A 15,503-nucleotide genomic window follows, 5' to 3' on the forward strand; every position below is an offset into this window, starting at 1 on the left:
GATTACTATGGGAAAAGTGAACTTTTTGTTCCCATCGTCCTAGACTTTTCCCATAATGATTTATGGGTAAACTTGCGACTCCATTCAGGGCAACACTCCATGTTGCGCTTACGACATGGTAGCCTGGATTTGTTTGCCCTATTTTTCGAACCAAGTACACCAATGTTGCCTGTTCAGCAGTTGATGGAGCATGTCAGAAGAATAACGTGTTCCTATGGCGTCGCGTGCTTAATTTTTTAACCTGTGCGCCAAACTATATTCGTTACCAATTTACCATACTGTATCTACAAAACCTAGACGCATCATGCCATGACCATGATCCTCATTTAATTTGATCTCAAGATGATAGAAGCTCTGCCAATCACTTAGCTTAGATTAGGCATTTGATTATTCACAAACTTGGCGATGCCACTCGTCACCAAAAAAAAAAGCTCGCTTATAGGTGCACTATTTAACGAGCCTTGTCATGGTAGTGATATCGACATGTTTGGAAATCAATGCATTAGGGAGCTTCCATAAATGACGTAGCGTATTTTTGACGATTTAGACCCCCAGCATATTATACTGTACCTAGTACATGGCTGGGCACTTATGAATGCTACGTCATTTGTGGATGGTCCCTTAGAGATCATCCAAACTGAATTTAATCCTTCTTGAAGCAAACCAAGGTCGGAGATTTAGTTGAGCCACACTGTGGTTTGAAGTAAAGAAGTATAACTATAATGTAACCAAAAAGTCTATAAATATCTGAATGCATAATTCTATATTATTTGCACCTGTGTCGTGCACATGTTGCACGCCACTGGTAATTGCTATATAAACTTCAAAGGGTCAGTGCACTGTGAGCTCGCAACCAAATGGGCTCAAATTTTGGGAGAATGATCCGGACTTGATTTAGATGCGATTGAGAGGAGTGGAGCAAAATCGATATTTTGAACCTCCCTAATGGTGCAACCAGCTAGATAACGTTAACTAAATTAATCTAATCCAGGGCTGGTAGCAGGTCACTTTTTAGTGGCTTGGTCACTATTTTTAAGTCAGTCACTAAAAAGTCACTTTTTACACCAAAAAGCCACTAAAGTCACTATTTTCCCATCCAATATATAGGGCGTGAAAAACATCATCAAAATGTTTAAATTGAGTAGGGTTACGGTATGTAATGTGGGTCTAGTCCTTTCATTCGGCCTATCACGCAAATAAATAATTAATTAAGGAATATTACACAAAAAATAAGGAAAATATTGATCACTGATGATTGATAAATGTGTACCACACACAAATCAATTTATATCACAACATTTCAATACATTTTCAGCTCTCGTAAGTAATAAAACTGGTTGAGAATATCACTCTGTTCGGAGTTTTTAGCCGCCATGACTTCTAAGGTTAAGATGGGAAGGTTGCACTGACGATCATCAAATGGCCTGATTGTGGCATTTATTGAATGGAATTACCTGATAATACACACTAGACGTAAAACTCACAGTTACTGTTTGAATATTTTATGTTTATTTTAATTGTTTAACAACGTTTTCACAAGTAAATCATGGACCCAACTTTAGGGACACATTTCTTTTCTATGTTCCTAACTTTGGCCCATGAAATTCATTTGACAGCATATAGCAATAAGAGTAACGTCAACAATGTGGTTTGCATTTGGATGATAAGGAACGAACAGGAAGGGAGATTTTTTCTGCCAAATCTGTATAATGAACATCACAATGTTTTGATTTAGATATTCTGCGGTCGAAAGACGATAAGCGAAATTTTTAATTTTTAATTTTTAACTTGAGTGATTTAATGTAGTTTTCGTAAAATTTTCTCTAAGAAATGTTTTGAGGAATGAAGAGTATTAAGTTAACAGTGATAGTGATAAAAAAAAATACATAAGAAAACGTTACCAAGAGCGTTTTTTTTGAGAATCAAACAGGATAGGACGAAGTTGCATCCATAAATAGACCCAATTTGGGGACAATAGACCGATATTACATACATTTCCCTGGTGAGTTTTTGTCTTAAAAAAAGTAAGTTTTTCAACTTTTTGCGGTTCCTGATAGCAAACGACATGATAAGCATATCTAAGCATACCATTTAGCAGTAGAATATCGTTTGCAGGTAAATTAATTGATGAGTTATGATTAAAAACGTAATCTATGGCTGCATATTAGACCGAGGTTAGGGACGTATACCCTACTTTGCACTAAGGAAGTCTACAGTAGTTATGACGAAATATGCATATCTGTCGAATAATAAACAATTATAACCGGACAAATTCAATAAATTTTAAAACACCGGGAAACAAACTTGAAGAGTTTTGAATTTCGAGGACAAATCGGGGAAAATAAACTTCCTTTTCTCGAAAATAAATTCTGCATCTTGGAAACATTTCAATTATATTGGTCTATGCTAGATTTTCAGAAGTCTTTAATAAATTATTTAGAAATATATATGAAAATTTCAAAGGAAATTTGAAGAGAATATCAAAGGAATTAATCATTTTGTTCGACCATTTTCCACAGAGATGGCGCTGTTCCGCTGGTAGGAAGTGATAAAAATCCCCATAGAGAAATTGAGAGAAGTGGGAATAATTCGCTTTCGGTGCATATTCAGGTGAAAAAAAGTGAACGACAACCTAAAGAAATTAATCAGGGACTTTGTCGTTCAGTTTTTTCCCAGAAATTATTGTTAAACAAGCTACAATTAATTAAAAATGATTTTTCCCCATACAGTTTTACCTGCTTTACTACCAGTTCCCAGAGAGCCAAAACATTCATTTTGAGAGAGAGAATTTGCTCTCACGACCCCAATCTCTCAACATGCCATATATTTTGTTGACACTCGATTTGTGATTTCCCTTTCACAGATTACAAAATGGAGTACCTGACACTACAAAACATGTCTGGTACCTCTAATATATGCATTTGCTTTAACAGGGACTTGAACCTCCTTTTTTACATATTTTGCGCAAAAGATACTTTATGCCCCACCTCATACATAAAACTCGGCGGGAAATTCTTTGAGGGATGAGCTATTTTTTGTGCAGAATGTGTAAAAAAGGAGGGACTTCGAATAATAATCTAAATTCATATATAGAGGTACCAGACATGTTTTGCACTGCAGTGTCCTCTGCGAACAATTATAGGAAAACAGATTGTGTGTAGTTTCCGATCGATGTCACCGCAAACAACAGCAGTGACATCTGATGGAACATGAATTCAGAAACTTGACAAAATGATTAATTCTACGGATGATACCAAGATATTTCAGAGAAGAATGCCAAACTACACACAACGAAAGTCTCTTGTAAATTTATATGCTCTGTGGGTCGATTTGTTCACCTCCGCTAAACTGTCTTAAGGCTTAAGCGGAGGTGAAAGAATCGGCCCTGAGACTGACACATACGAGCTTCACTTTTGATATTACATGATTAAAAACGCAAAATTCAGCTCCAAAACAATTTTTGGAAGAATTCCAAGATAATTGAGATACGAGCTCCAGGTGCATTGTAACGAGAGTTCTGAAAAGAATTCTATGCCGATTGGATGAGGATTCTTGGTCCAAATTCTAATAAGTTTTAAAAATAAGTTCTGATAAATTATTTGAGCAAATCCCGTGAACTCCAAAGGTCTCCAAACGCAGCGAATATTAAAGGAATTCTGGGGCGATTTCTGAGGTTGATTCCAAGAGAATACTAAAGAATTCAAATGAAATTTCAAGGAGAATTCCAATAGAATTAAAATGGAACTGTGAGAAGAGTTTCAAGGGTATTCTGAGATGGATTTTCTGTTGAGAATTCCGAAGAAATACCATGGAAACTCTAAAGAGAATACGAATTCACGTTCCAACATCATTCAGAACAGAAATTTAAGACATTTCTGAGGTTAATTGCATGGGAATTCTAATGAGACTTCAAGTAAATTAATGTTTCGAAAAAAGTTCTTCAGAACATTGCGATGAATTTCTGGCGAATAATCAAGGTTAACTTACCTAAACATAGACATTTTTAAGATTTCGAAGACAGAAACAAATTCAAAATCTACGAAAAATACTGCAGTTGTAGTTAACTCTATTTAACTTAGTGGCTTCATCGGTATATGTCGCACTACCAGTAAAATTTAATAAACTCCAGGAAACCCCGCAAATTTTTAAATTGATATTTTCTGGTCATTATGTAAAATGTAATCAAATGAAAAGTATTCAAACCTATATAATTATAGGAATTTATGAAACGTTATTTAAGGTTCCATGACGAAAAATGGAATTTATTTCAATATCAAACCGTATTTGAAATCTTGAGTTACCATATTTATTATATATAAGTCACTATTTGGTCACTTTTTTTGTAATTTTAGTCACTAAAGTCACTACTATTATATCGCATCAGCACCAACAGCCCTGCTAATCCTCAATAGCAATCATTAAACATTATTCAAATTAATCAAATTACAGAGTGACCAGTGAACCGGGAAATCGTGAAAACCGGGAAGAAGCCGGGAATGAGAAGTCACCGCGAAAAACCGTTAAAAACCCATGAATTTCGATGAGAAATTTGGAAAAATATACTTAGGGAAAACATATTAAAAATAAGAAGTCCAAACAATTTCAAGACCTTTGGACTGGTCGTCATTTTTAAGATGCATCGATAAAAATACTCATGCTTCAATTAATAAGAGAATTTTAGATTTTTTTTTTTCTTAAGGAATGTAGAGATTTTTTTTTAAATTAATTCTATGATTAACATGAAGACATTTCAGTGCAAATTTCCAAGAGAGTTTAGGCTAGAACTCCTAGTAAATTGTGTGAATCTAGAGTAGAAATTTGTATGTAGCTCTGGGGATAATTCCATGTAAAGAGGATTCTAAGATTCGTAAAAAACATCAAAGGCATATAATTTATAGGGCACAATTCCAAAGGAATTCTGATACGAGTTTTAAGGGCATTCCTAGGATACTTTCAAGGGCATTTCGAAAAGAATAATTTCTAGTGATTTTTAAGGAAATTTCTAGTGAATTTTCAGAAGAGTTTAGAGGAGAACTCCCAGATAATTCTGAGCAAAATGATAAGACATGCGAATTCTTACGAGAATTCAAATGAATTTTAACTAGAATTATAGAAGGAAGCTCTGTTGATTTTTAGAAGAAACATAAAAATTCAATGATAATATAAGGATACATTTCATGTTTTTCTGCAGAGAATTTCTGGAATAGAAAGTTATAAGGAATTACCATAGAGAATCTTCTATTTCTTTTAGATTAATTCTGAAAATAACTCTCTGAAGGTAAATTACTCTCAATCACTCCAATAAAATCTGGAAATAGTTTTGGGCGAATTATCAAGGCAGTTTAAACATAGAAAAACTTTAAAGACTGCGGACGCAGAACCAAATTCAAGATCCAAGAAAAATGTTACAGTCTTTGTAATGACCCATTTAAGCAGATTTCGGTCTCGTACCTAATTTACATGCGTATCGCTCTACCAAGGAAATTTTCAAAATTCCGCGAAAAACCCGGGAAGTTACTTATGTACTTTTAACCATGAAATTAAAATTATTTTAATTTTATGCTGTTCATAAAATACATAGATCGTTTTTGAGAGGATTAAGACCTCTATCCTCTACGACATATATCAACTTTTATCATGGTGGTGTTTCTTTGAACCTCACAATTTTATCGCGAATATTTGCCAGAGTTTCTAACGGGGTTTATCTAAAAACTAAAAACGACAGTGCCGTTGCTTGTTTTGCTTGTAGCTCATTGGCGTGCAGCGAAGGGGGAGGGATGTTGGATTCAAACCTCCCTCAGAGCATTGAGACAAATATAAAATTGTCTTGTTATAGAAAATGTGAGTTGACTTTTACACCTTTTCATATGTGCAGAATATGTATGAATGGACCACCAAAAAACGATATGTTCAAGATACTGCGATGAAATTTGATTTTAGTAAATTCCCGAGACATTGATGAGGGGGATTGTAGAGTTCTATACTTCTCTCTTAAGCAAAAGTTGGACTAACATTCCTTTCGTATCCCCATCAGTTGCAAGAACGTTGCCAGTACAATTCTTAACTGTTGGAGAGTGATATGTCTTAATCTAAGAGATAGTAATCAGTCTCTGATTATTATGTGCTCAGTAACAGATGTCCGTCTTTCTCTTAAGAACAGTTATTAATTCGTGCCACCTACGATATTTTGTAACTTGGTCAATGCTAATGCTAATGCTAATCTTATTTTATGTTTAACAGTTTATGATATCTTAATCAATTTATAAGTTGATTCGCTTTCCCAAAGTAGGTCTAATGACCCATCCCGCCTGAAGTTCGGACCAATGGTATGAAATAGCTTTTAACCAGTGGCGTCGCGTAACCTCACTTTTTTAGCTGTTCAACAGCTTCGTAAACGTGATCAAGGGTCATGCTTACATTCAAATCAGTTTCAAAAGGCATAAAGTCTTCTAGTTTCACTGATTTGTATCCATTGGATGCTATATTTTTAAATTTTATTCAGTTTTCAGAGTTGTTAAACAGGTTGATTGGGGTTAGGGCGTCACCACTGCTTTTAACAAGGTGACAGAACCGAGAAAACCGGAAATTTCATTTAAATTTTCAAATAAGTTGTTTCATATCTTGAATATTTCTTCAACTCGCAATTCTAAATTTCCCTTAGTACGAGACACAATAAAAATTAAATCTGAGATCTAAAATTATTCATGTCACAGAGTTTCATAAATCTGTCAAGTCCAAGATCTCGACATTTTTTTCAAAACAATTCAAGGTAGAACTCTTAAAAAATTTCAATCCTTGATTAATGTTAAATCGCGTAGCCTAACTTTTTACCTGTTTAACAACTGCTTAAACGTTTTTCAGAGTCATATCTATATTTAAATCGTACCTAAAATGCATAGGGTCAACTAGTTTCACTGATTTGCATCGATTTTAAGTCATATAGTTTAATTTGTTTACGTTTTGAGACTTGTACAGGTAGATTGAGGTTAGGGCGAATAACTTTGTATATTGTATAACCTTTAAAATATTTCATGTCACAGACTCAAAGATTTTGTCTTCAGAAATCCTTTCACTTTACCTCAGAATTTTTTTGAAATTCTCATCGGAATTATCTTGGAATTATACTTAGGATTCCCTTGCTGTTGGAGTTCACCTCAGGTTTCCCAAAGTATTGCAACAAAACTGCCTTAGAATTTTCAAGCGCCATTCCGTGTGACAATTTCTCAAAATACAATGATTTTTTTTTGATTGTCCTTGGAATTGTCTTTAAAATTCGTTTAAAACTCTCCTCAGAAATATATTGGTTCTTTCTGCCTACTCTTCCTGGAATGCTAAAGGGTGTCCACGATAAAATTGCCACACACAAAATTGATTCGCAAAATTCGAGTTTTCATCCGATTGCCATCAAATATTCAGGGATTGAGAAATAACTATTAAACTTCATTTTACCATTTTACTCGTATTTTATTTACAGTCCATACGCAAATGCCCGCACCTTGGCCTTAACCCCGGCCATAAGATTCTGCACAACCTGTGAATCAACCGTTTTTTGCATGTAAACCCATACTTTCTTCAGTTCCTCGACTGTCTTCACTACCTTAGGTCGTTTAAGAAGGTGCTGCTTCATAATCGCCCAGTACTTCTCGATGGGGCGGAGCTCCGGAGTGTTGGGAGGGTTGAACATTTTCGGCACGAAATTGGACAATAAGGTCATACCACTTCAGCACGTCCTTGGAGTAGTGGCATGAGGCCAAATCCAGCCAGAAGATTGTTGGGACGTTGTGGGCCTTCAGGAGAGGAAACAGCCGCTTCTGGAGGCACTCTTTTATGTACACCTGTCCGTTCATCGTGTCCTGGGTCACGAAAGGTGCACTCCGCTTCCCGCACGTGCTGATGGCTTGCCAAACCAGGAATTTCTTCGCAAATTTGGACATCTTCTGAGTGCGAACATGCTCCGGAACGCTGAACTTATCCTTGGCCGTGAAAAACAGGTTGCCGGGGATCTGTTTGAAGTCGGCCTTCACATATGTTTCGTCGTCCATGATGCAGCATTCAACTTTCGTCAGCATGTTGAGGTACAACTTCCTGGCACGGGTTTTGGCGGACTTGTTCTGCTTCTCGTCGCGATTAGGGGCCTTTTGTACCTTGAACGTTCGAAGCCCAGCCTTAGTTTTGGCCTTCTGGACAAAACTTCGGCTTAGGTGCAACTTCTTAGCCACATCCCTAACGGAGGCGTTCGGATTTCGGTTGAAGGCCCCAACTACGCGGTTGTGATTTTTGGTGTTGTACGGAATACTTTTTCCTTCACTTCTGGGCTTCCGATCGGTGGTCAACCGTTCCTCGAACCGCTTAATCACTCGCGACACCGTGGAATTCGCGATTCCCAACGTTTTAGCGATGGAACGATGCGAGAGATCCTTGTTCTCGTGATGAATGCGCAAGATTTTATCACGCACGAGCTGTTCTTTCGACTCCATTTCCGCGAGTTTTGATCACAGGACTTTAAAACTTACAGGATGTAAATAATGCACTATGAACTAAATCCACCCAAATTTTCATTAAATTCTACCCAACGGTTAAAAAGTTAGAGCAATTTCATAGTGTGGCAATTTCATCGTGGACACCCTTTACTCAAAATTCTTTGGAAATATGTTCAAAATTCTCTTTGAATTATTCTCCTTGTAAATTCCTCCAAACTTTATAGAAGTCTGCAATGGATTTCCTTGGAACTATCTGCAAACTAGGTTGAAATTCAGTAAAGAATTTGTTTAACTATCGTCAAAATTAGATTAGAATTGGTATCGATATTGGCAAGGAGCTGGGTTTTTTTTGGATTGATTGACATTTGAGCGATTTTCTGCCGTTTCTATATGTTTCTGAAAATGAAATAGGAAGTATCGAAAGGGTCCCTGAGCATAACTTTGACCTTTAACTTTGAATACTCCTCCGAATTCCCTTATAAAATCCTCCCTGAAATTCCATCACATTTGCCTTCGGTTTCCCAGGAATCCTCCTCTCAATCCCAAGGCTATGGAATTATTATGGAATTGAGAGAAGAATTCCTGAGAAACCAAAGGTGAATTTGAAGGAATTTCAGGGAGGCTTTCATAAGGGAATTCGGAGAAGTATTCAAAGTTCAAAGGCAAAGTTATGCTCAGGGTCCCTCTTAAGTATACTTTTTTTAAATTACCTGCAATTCCTTGTAGAATTTCGTCAGAATATTCTTCACAATTTCTTCTTAATTAAGCCTAAAATTTCTCTACAAAGCCCTTTAAAATCATGTACACAATTCATCAAAGCGTCAGAATCCTAAAGTTTTGTCGAGATTTGAGATCTGAAATTTATTTAAATTTTAGGTATTTGAAATCTGGAAAAGTGTACTGATAGAAAATCGAGATTTAACCTTTTTGGATGATGGTGTCGGATAATCTTATAGCCACACCCGCTGCTTAAACCAAATCAGTTTTCATGATTTTATTTCCGAAACTTTTATGATAATTTGCCCATGTTTTGAAAACTGTCAGTCAGTGTTTAGTTGATTTCGGGCACTAATTCATTATTTTTATTGTTTAACACTGCTATCAGCCCTGCGGTAGTAAGAACAGCTGTTTTCTGGTCTAAGTTATCGGATTATAATCGGAAATCCAAGCTTCTCACAACAAGATCCGAAACTGTTTGTTTCGAATAGTTTACCAGCACTTCAATTTTACTAATTTAATATATTGACTACTGTAGTTTCATGATCGGTTATTTCCAAATCAGCATTCGTAACAGAAAAAAAAATCCGTGTGTATACAATCCATTTCCCACTGGCCGGCAGTGCTTTTATGGAAGAGAATTTATTGCACCTATTTTTATACATAGATGCAAACATTTTTAGCCCTGGAGATGGAAGGTGATGGCTCACTGTACATCCTACGACCCATTTCATGAATGCCTATTCATACACGTACTTTCTGAGGTCGCCTTCATATACAATAAGCCCCACATGAACATATCGATATATCAATTGGATACTTGATAAACAAAATCTTTTTGACGTAAGACTACGTCTTTGCGGTATACTCCGTGTAAATCAAAAATTTGTGTAACGAAATAATGTTAGGTTTTTAACGCTTATAACTTGGCGATTTAGATATGGATTTAAATTCTTTTTACACCCTTTGATTCAAAATTGATGTAAGATTTGTTTGGTATAAATATTATAGTAATCTACAGGGCTGTTACAACAGGCGCGGATTTCGCGATTTTCGCAGATTTGTCGCGGATTTGAACTTTCAGTCGCGAAAATCACAGAAACCTTAAATGATGTCGCGAAAATCGCGAAGGGACTGATGTGCTGTCACAAAAATTGTGGAATTCATTGTAACATTTCCGTCCCGGATTATGATTCCCTGAGGTCTGTCCAATGTAAGACATTCTTTTTTTTCCAATATGAACATAGCAATTTCCGTTGTCTAATCATAAACGAATCATTCAGTTGATTTGTTGTACTACATCAACCAAGACTCCAATAATGTCTGTAGTATCGAATAATGTCCAAACAGATTCAAAATGTCTATGTGGATTGTAGCCGACCTATTGCTACGTATACAAGATGTTATAGGTTCTGAAATCATTCTGGAGATCAAATTATTTTTCTACTAGATCACCCAAGACTAATCCAATATCTGTAGTATCGAAATATGCACAAACAAATTTGCAGTGTCTATGTGGATCATGCCAACCTCCTTTCGTGTATGCCAAATGTTCTAGGATTTCCAAATCGATATTTCGATACGACGGATATTATCCTAGTCTTCGTTGATCTAGTAAAACAAATCATCTGAACTGCAGGACGATTTGGAAAACCTAGTTCATCTGGTAAACGTGGAAATAATTAAACATTATCCATATAGACACTATGAATCTGTTTGGACATATTTCGATACTACAGACTTTATCCCAGTCATGGTTGATCTAGTAGAATAAATCATCTGAACTCCAGAACGATTTGGATAACCTAAAACATCTGGTATACATGACAAAAGTTCATGCATGATCCACATAGACTCTGTGCATCTGTCTGGAAATAGTTCGATACTGAAGACATTGTCCCAATCTCTGTTGATCTAGTAGATCAAATTATCTGAACTCCAGGACGATTTGAAGAACCTACAACATCTGGATTACTCGGAAATAGATCATGCATAATTCACATAGACACTTTGAATCTGATTGTACATTTTTCGATACTACAGACATTGCAGTCTTGGTTGATGATGATGATGATGATGATGATGATGATGATGATGAGGTTAATTTTCAAGAAAATTTGCATTTCAAATGAAAATGCTTTAATTAAAAAAAAAAAAATTGTTTCATCAAATATAGGCCGATATTATTCAATAGAATCTCATAATGTAAGGGTGTTTTATTACTTTCACTAAATACTCAGAATTTAAACTATACCTAAATAACTGAAGATGATACAATGCTATAAAAAAATTAAAAAGTTACAAAAGGCGCAGCTACAAAGCAAGTCCACTGGAGGCGACTGAGTTCGATTCCCGTCCGGTCTATTAATTTTTCGGGTTGGAAAATTTCTCGCGGATTTCGCGGATCAAATTTAGAAAATCTTGTAACAGCCCTGAATTTATCTACAGTAAACTATTGAAAATTGATCAAACTTTTAGGCCCCAATCAACCAATCACGTGCTCGCTTGCTATAACTGTCGTGAGAACAAAACGACCGGTTGCGAGGTCATATTAGAGCTGTACGTTTTGCTTAAGATCGTCTGGGGATGTGACGGCCGATAAAACTAAATCAAAATTGAGTAGGATTTCTTTCAAAATAGTAGAAAGTGAGTAAAATTTTCCTTAAACATCTGCTTGAAACCTTTTAACGTACACTAGTAAGATAAAATTGAGTATGAATATGACTCAAAGTTTGCAAAAAAGGGGTTACTTAGTGAATGTGTAAATTTTTCTTCGATTCTAGGAAACACTTCTTGAATACTGCAGAACCCCGGTGAATACCTAAAACTTCATTTAAACGGCGCTCGCTTTGAATTTGTTTACCGGGTATCCCTACAGTGCCCAATGTTGCTACGCAATGTAATGCAATTGTGAGTTGAATTCGACTCAGGTATTGCGTTATTTTTATCGGCCGTGTAGACTGGGTAATTTTTTTTCTCGATTTTCGTCATATTCGAACATATTTTTGAGGAAAATTTGACCACTCAGTAAGTAACCCGGCTTTCACGATTTCAAGTGAAATATGCAGTGATGTCATAGTGGTTAGAACTGGTGACCCTCTAGTTGATTTCCTACAAGGATAATTCTAAAATTTACCATGACATCACCGGGTTGCAGTCTTCGTCAAAGCTGTTCAGATGCATACGGCGTATGGGAAGGTTGAACAGTTGAGTTCAGAATTCGTCTTCTAGGTGGCACTTAACTTGACATCTTGACTAGATTGAAGGTTTCTGTCTTTGGAAAAAAAAAAATTTCAAGTAGAAGAGACTTATTGGATGGTCTACATCACACTAGTATACTTTTTAACTTATTGCTAACTAGTATACCCTTTCACTTTTTATTGCTTTAACTTGCGACTTCGACTAGATAGAAGGTAGCGGTCTTGGAGAAAATTGTTCTGATGAATAAGACCTGCATCAGAGAAGAATGCTAGTGTACAATTTGACATCTTATTGCTTGCTTAAACTTGACAGTAAGACTAGATAGAAGTTTGCTGCCTTCAGTTATGAATCAAAAGACCTTTCGTATCTCACTCGAAAAAATAACTAACCACTAGTGCCATTTGATACTAATGGTTTGCTTAAGTCGACATCTCGGCTAGACAGAGGGTTGCTGTCACCCACCAGACTCGGCGAGTAAAGACTGGACGCGCAAAAATTGGTCGACAAAAAAATCGTTTATTTCAGTCAAAATTCATATCACAAAAATCTTATTTTTTTTAATAGTTCAATTCATATATTCAAAGGAAAAAATGTTCGTTTATTCTTTTGGTTTGCCAAATCCGAACTGTCGTGCCTTCCGCTTAACCCCTTCCTTTGCCCAGTGGTCTCATCGACCTTATTCGCCACCGAACGCCAGTTAGATTTAAACTGTTGCTCGTTTTCCATGGATTTATAAGTTTTTTGATATTCCGTTTGAGCAAGGTCCAATACCATTCGATAGGGCGGAGTTCTGGGCTGTTGGGAGGGTTGTGGTCTTTGGGTACCACAACCACATTGTTCGCATCGTACTTCGTACCACTCGATTGCCTTTTTCCCATAGTGGCAGCTCGCCAAGTCCGGCCAGAACAGCACAGGTCTGTTATGTTGCTTTAGGAATGGTAGCAGCCGCTTTTCCAGGCACATCTGGACGTAGATCTCTTGATTGATGGTTCCCGTAGTAATGAAAATGCGGCTTTTTAGACCACACGTGCATATGGCCTGCCAGAAGAGATATTTTTTCGGGACCTTCGATAGTTTGATGGTTTTGAAAATTTCAGCCACCTTCCCTTTTCCTGATGCGGTATAAAACTCCTGTCCCGGAAACTGCTTGAAATCCGCCGTCACATAAGTTTCGTCGTACATGGCGACGTAGTCGAACTTTGTGAGCAGATTCGTATACAGCTTTCGGAATCGCTGCTTTGCCGACGTGTTTTGTTTGTAATCTCGGTTCGCCACCTTCACTTTCTTAAACTTTGATAACCCGGCTCGTTTCTTGGCCCGCTGCACAGTAGTATGGGAGACATTGAGCTTGTCAGCGACGTCCCGGATGGAGAGGTTAGGATTCCGCTTATATTTCACCGCCACCTTCTTCGTCAACTTGGCGTATGAGAAAGTCGGATTCTCTTGCTGCGCGAGCAAAATTCTTTTAACAGAAATACACCAATTTGAAGTTGACCAATTTTTGCGCGTTCCAGACTTTATACGATTTGACCTATAATTACTTGCTGTAACTTGAAAGCTCAACTAGATAGATGGTTGTTGTTTTTGACAAAGTGTTTCAGATTTATAAGACCTATTGTATGGTGGCCAGTTTAGTTGAAAAATGTTTCACCGGTGTACGAACTGTCTTGCTACCTTTGGCCGAGTTGTTCAGATGCACAAGACCTATTATATGTTGCCCAGTTTAGTTCAGAAATCTGTCACCAGAGAAGTAAAGGTGCAATTGAAATAATAATTCTTTACATCAAAATTTAGATAATTTCTTCTTATTATTCATAGTTATTTCGTCCCAACTGGATCTTTCATTTGTTGTTTTGGGACTGCCGTCGTTACTTGTGAAAATGGAGATTACACGAGTGTAACGTATTGGCTTTTAACATATTGATTTGTCAGTATATGATTTGCAACTTTCATGGCATACATCAGCGAAACAAAGCCGGGCGAAGACTTATCAAAATGATACCATAATGTTTGCAAATTTAAATGCAGCCCTATGCAATGTGTAAAGGAGGATAGATCAAACGCTCAAAAATATGCTTATATGAAACAGTTCAATTGACGTTAAATGTATTGAATTGCAGCGTTCGTTGTTTGATAGAATTTTAGAAGAAAATTTATAAATCAATAATTTTGTAATTATTAATTAAATTATTAAGCAAAAACATCTCATCACTCTTCTGTCCTATTTTTGTGCCTATTTGTGAACTCTTTGTCCTTCTCTGTATCGCTGCTAGTCGTTTGTAGTCTCCCAAAAGTCTCCCATGTTATTTCTGATGTGTTCTACGACATTTCGACGTGCATTATGTTTGCATGATAAACATTCGTAGCAGAACAACTTGTACGAAAATTGGAATAAATGTGATCAATTAAAGTTCTACCACCGGTTGGAAACTAACGATTTAAAATTGGCTCACTACTTGACTAGCCTATTGGTCCCAAGTACATCTATAAGCGTACCCCATTCTAGTTGAAATTCTAGTACTACACTATGTTTGTTTTGATAAAATTAGGGGTTCGTGAATTTTCCTATGTTTCGAGGGCTGCATCAATTAGCTTGGGACCGAAGAGAGTACCAGAGCTGAGCCAAAAAGTTGATCTATGGTAGAACGGTTTTACTGTGCCTGGAAATAAGCGTATCTACCACCGATAAACCGACATGAATGACCATAGCAAATACAATAAAATTTCTGACCAAAGCACACTACTGACATCTGGCTCCGTGTTCGCGGGTAATATTTAGCTAAGCCATGACCCCGCATGCAAAAGTTATGAATTGGTTCGTGTCTGATCTATGCTGGAAAAATTATTTTTATCTATATAAAAAAATCTCGGATAACTGCACATGTAAATCGGCCGTTTACGATTTTCGGGCATAAGTCAGAATTAAGTGTCATGTCGGTTTGTGGGTGTATCTACTATTATTAACAAAAAAAAACTTAACTAATCGCTTCAAATGATATTTACAACCTTTGTTTTGCCATTCATCATATCATGACTATGTTGCAATGGTCGTCATAGTAGCTGAAACATATGCAATGACGGTGACAATGTTCAGCACTGGAGGTA

At 36.6% G+C, this 15,503-nt stretch overlaps 1 protein-coding gene across 1 annotated transcript in view; it reads left to right on the forward strand.

Moving 5' to 3' along the window:
• Positions 1-15,503, forward strand: part of Mcr (macroglobulin complement-related) — a 120,896-nt gene that overhangs the window by 1,563 nt on the left and 103,830 nt on the right. The gene's annotated exons all lie outside the window — the stretch shown is intronic.

The sequence above is a fragment of the Ochlerotatus camptorhynchus genome, unplaced genomic scaffold, assembly GCF_037179485.1.
Source record: "Ochlerotatus camptorhynchus isolate MF236.1 unplaced genomic scaffold, CSIRO-AGI_Acam_v1.1 ptg000015l, whole genome shotgun sequence".
Lineage (NCBI taxonomy): Eukaryota > Metazoa > Arthropoda > Insecta > Diptera > Culicidae > Ochlerotatus > Ochlerotatus camptorhynchus.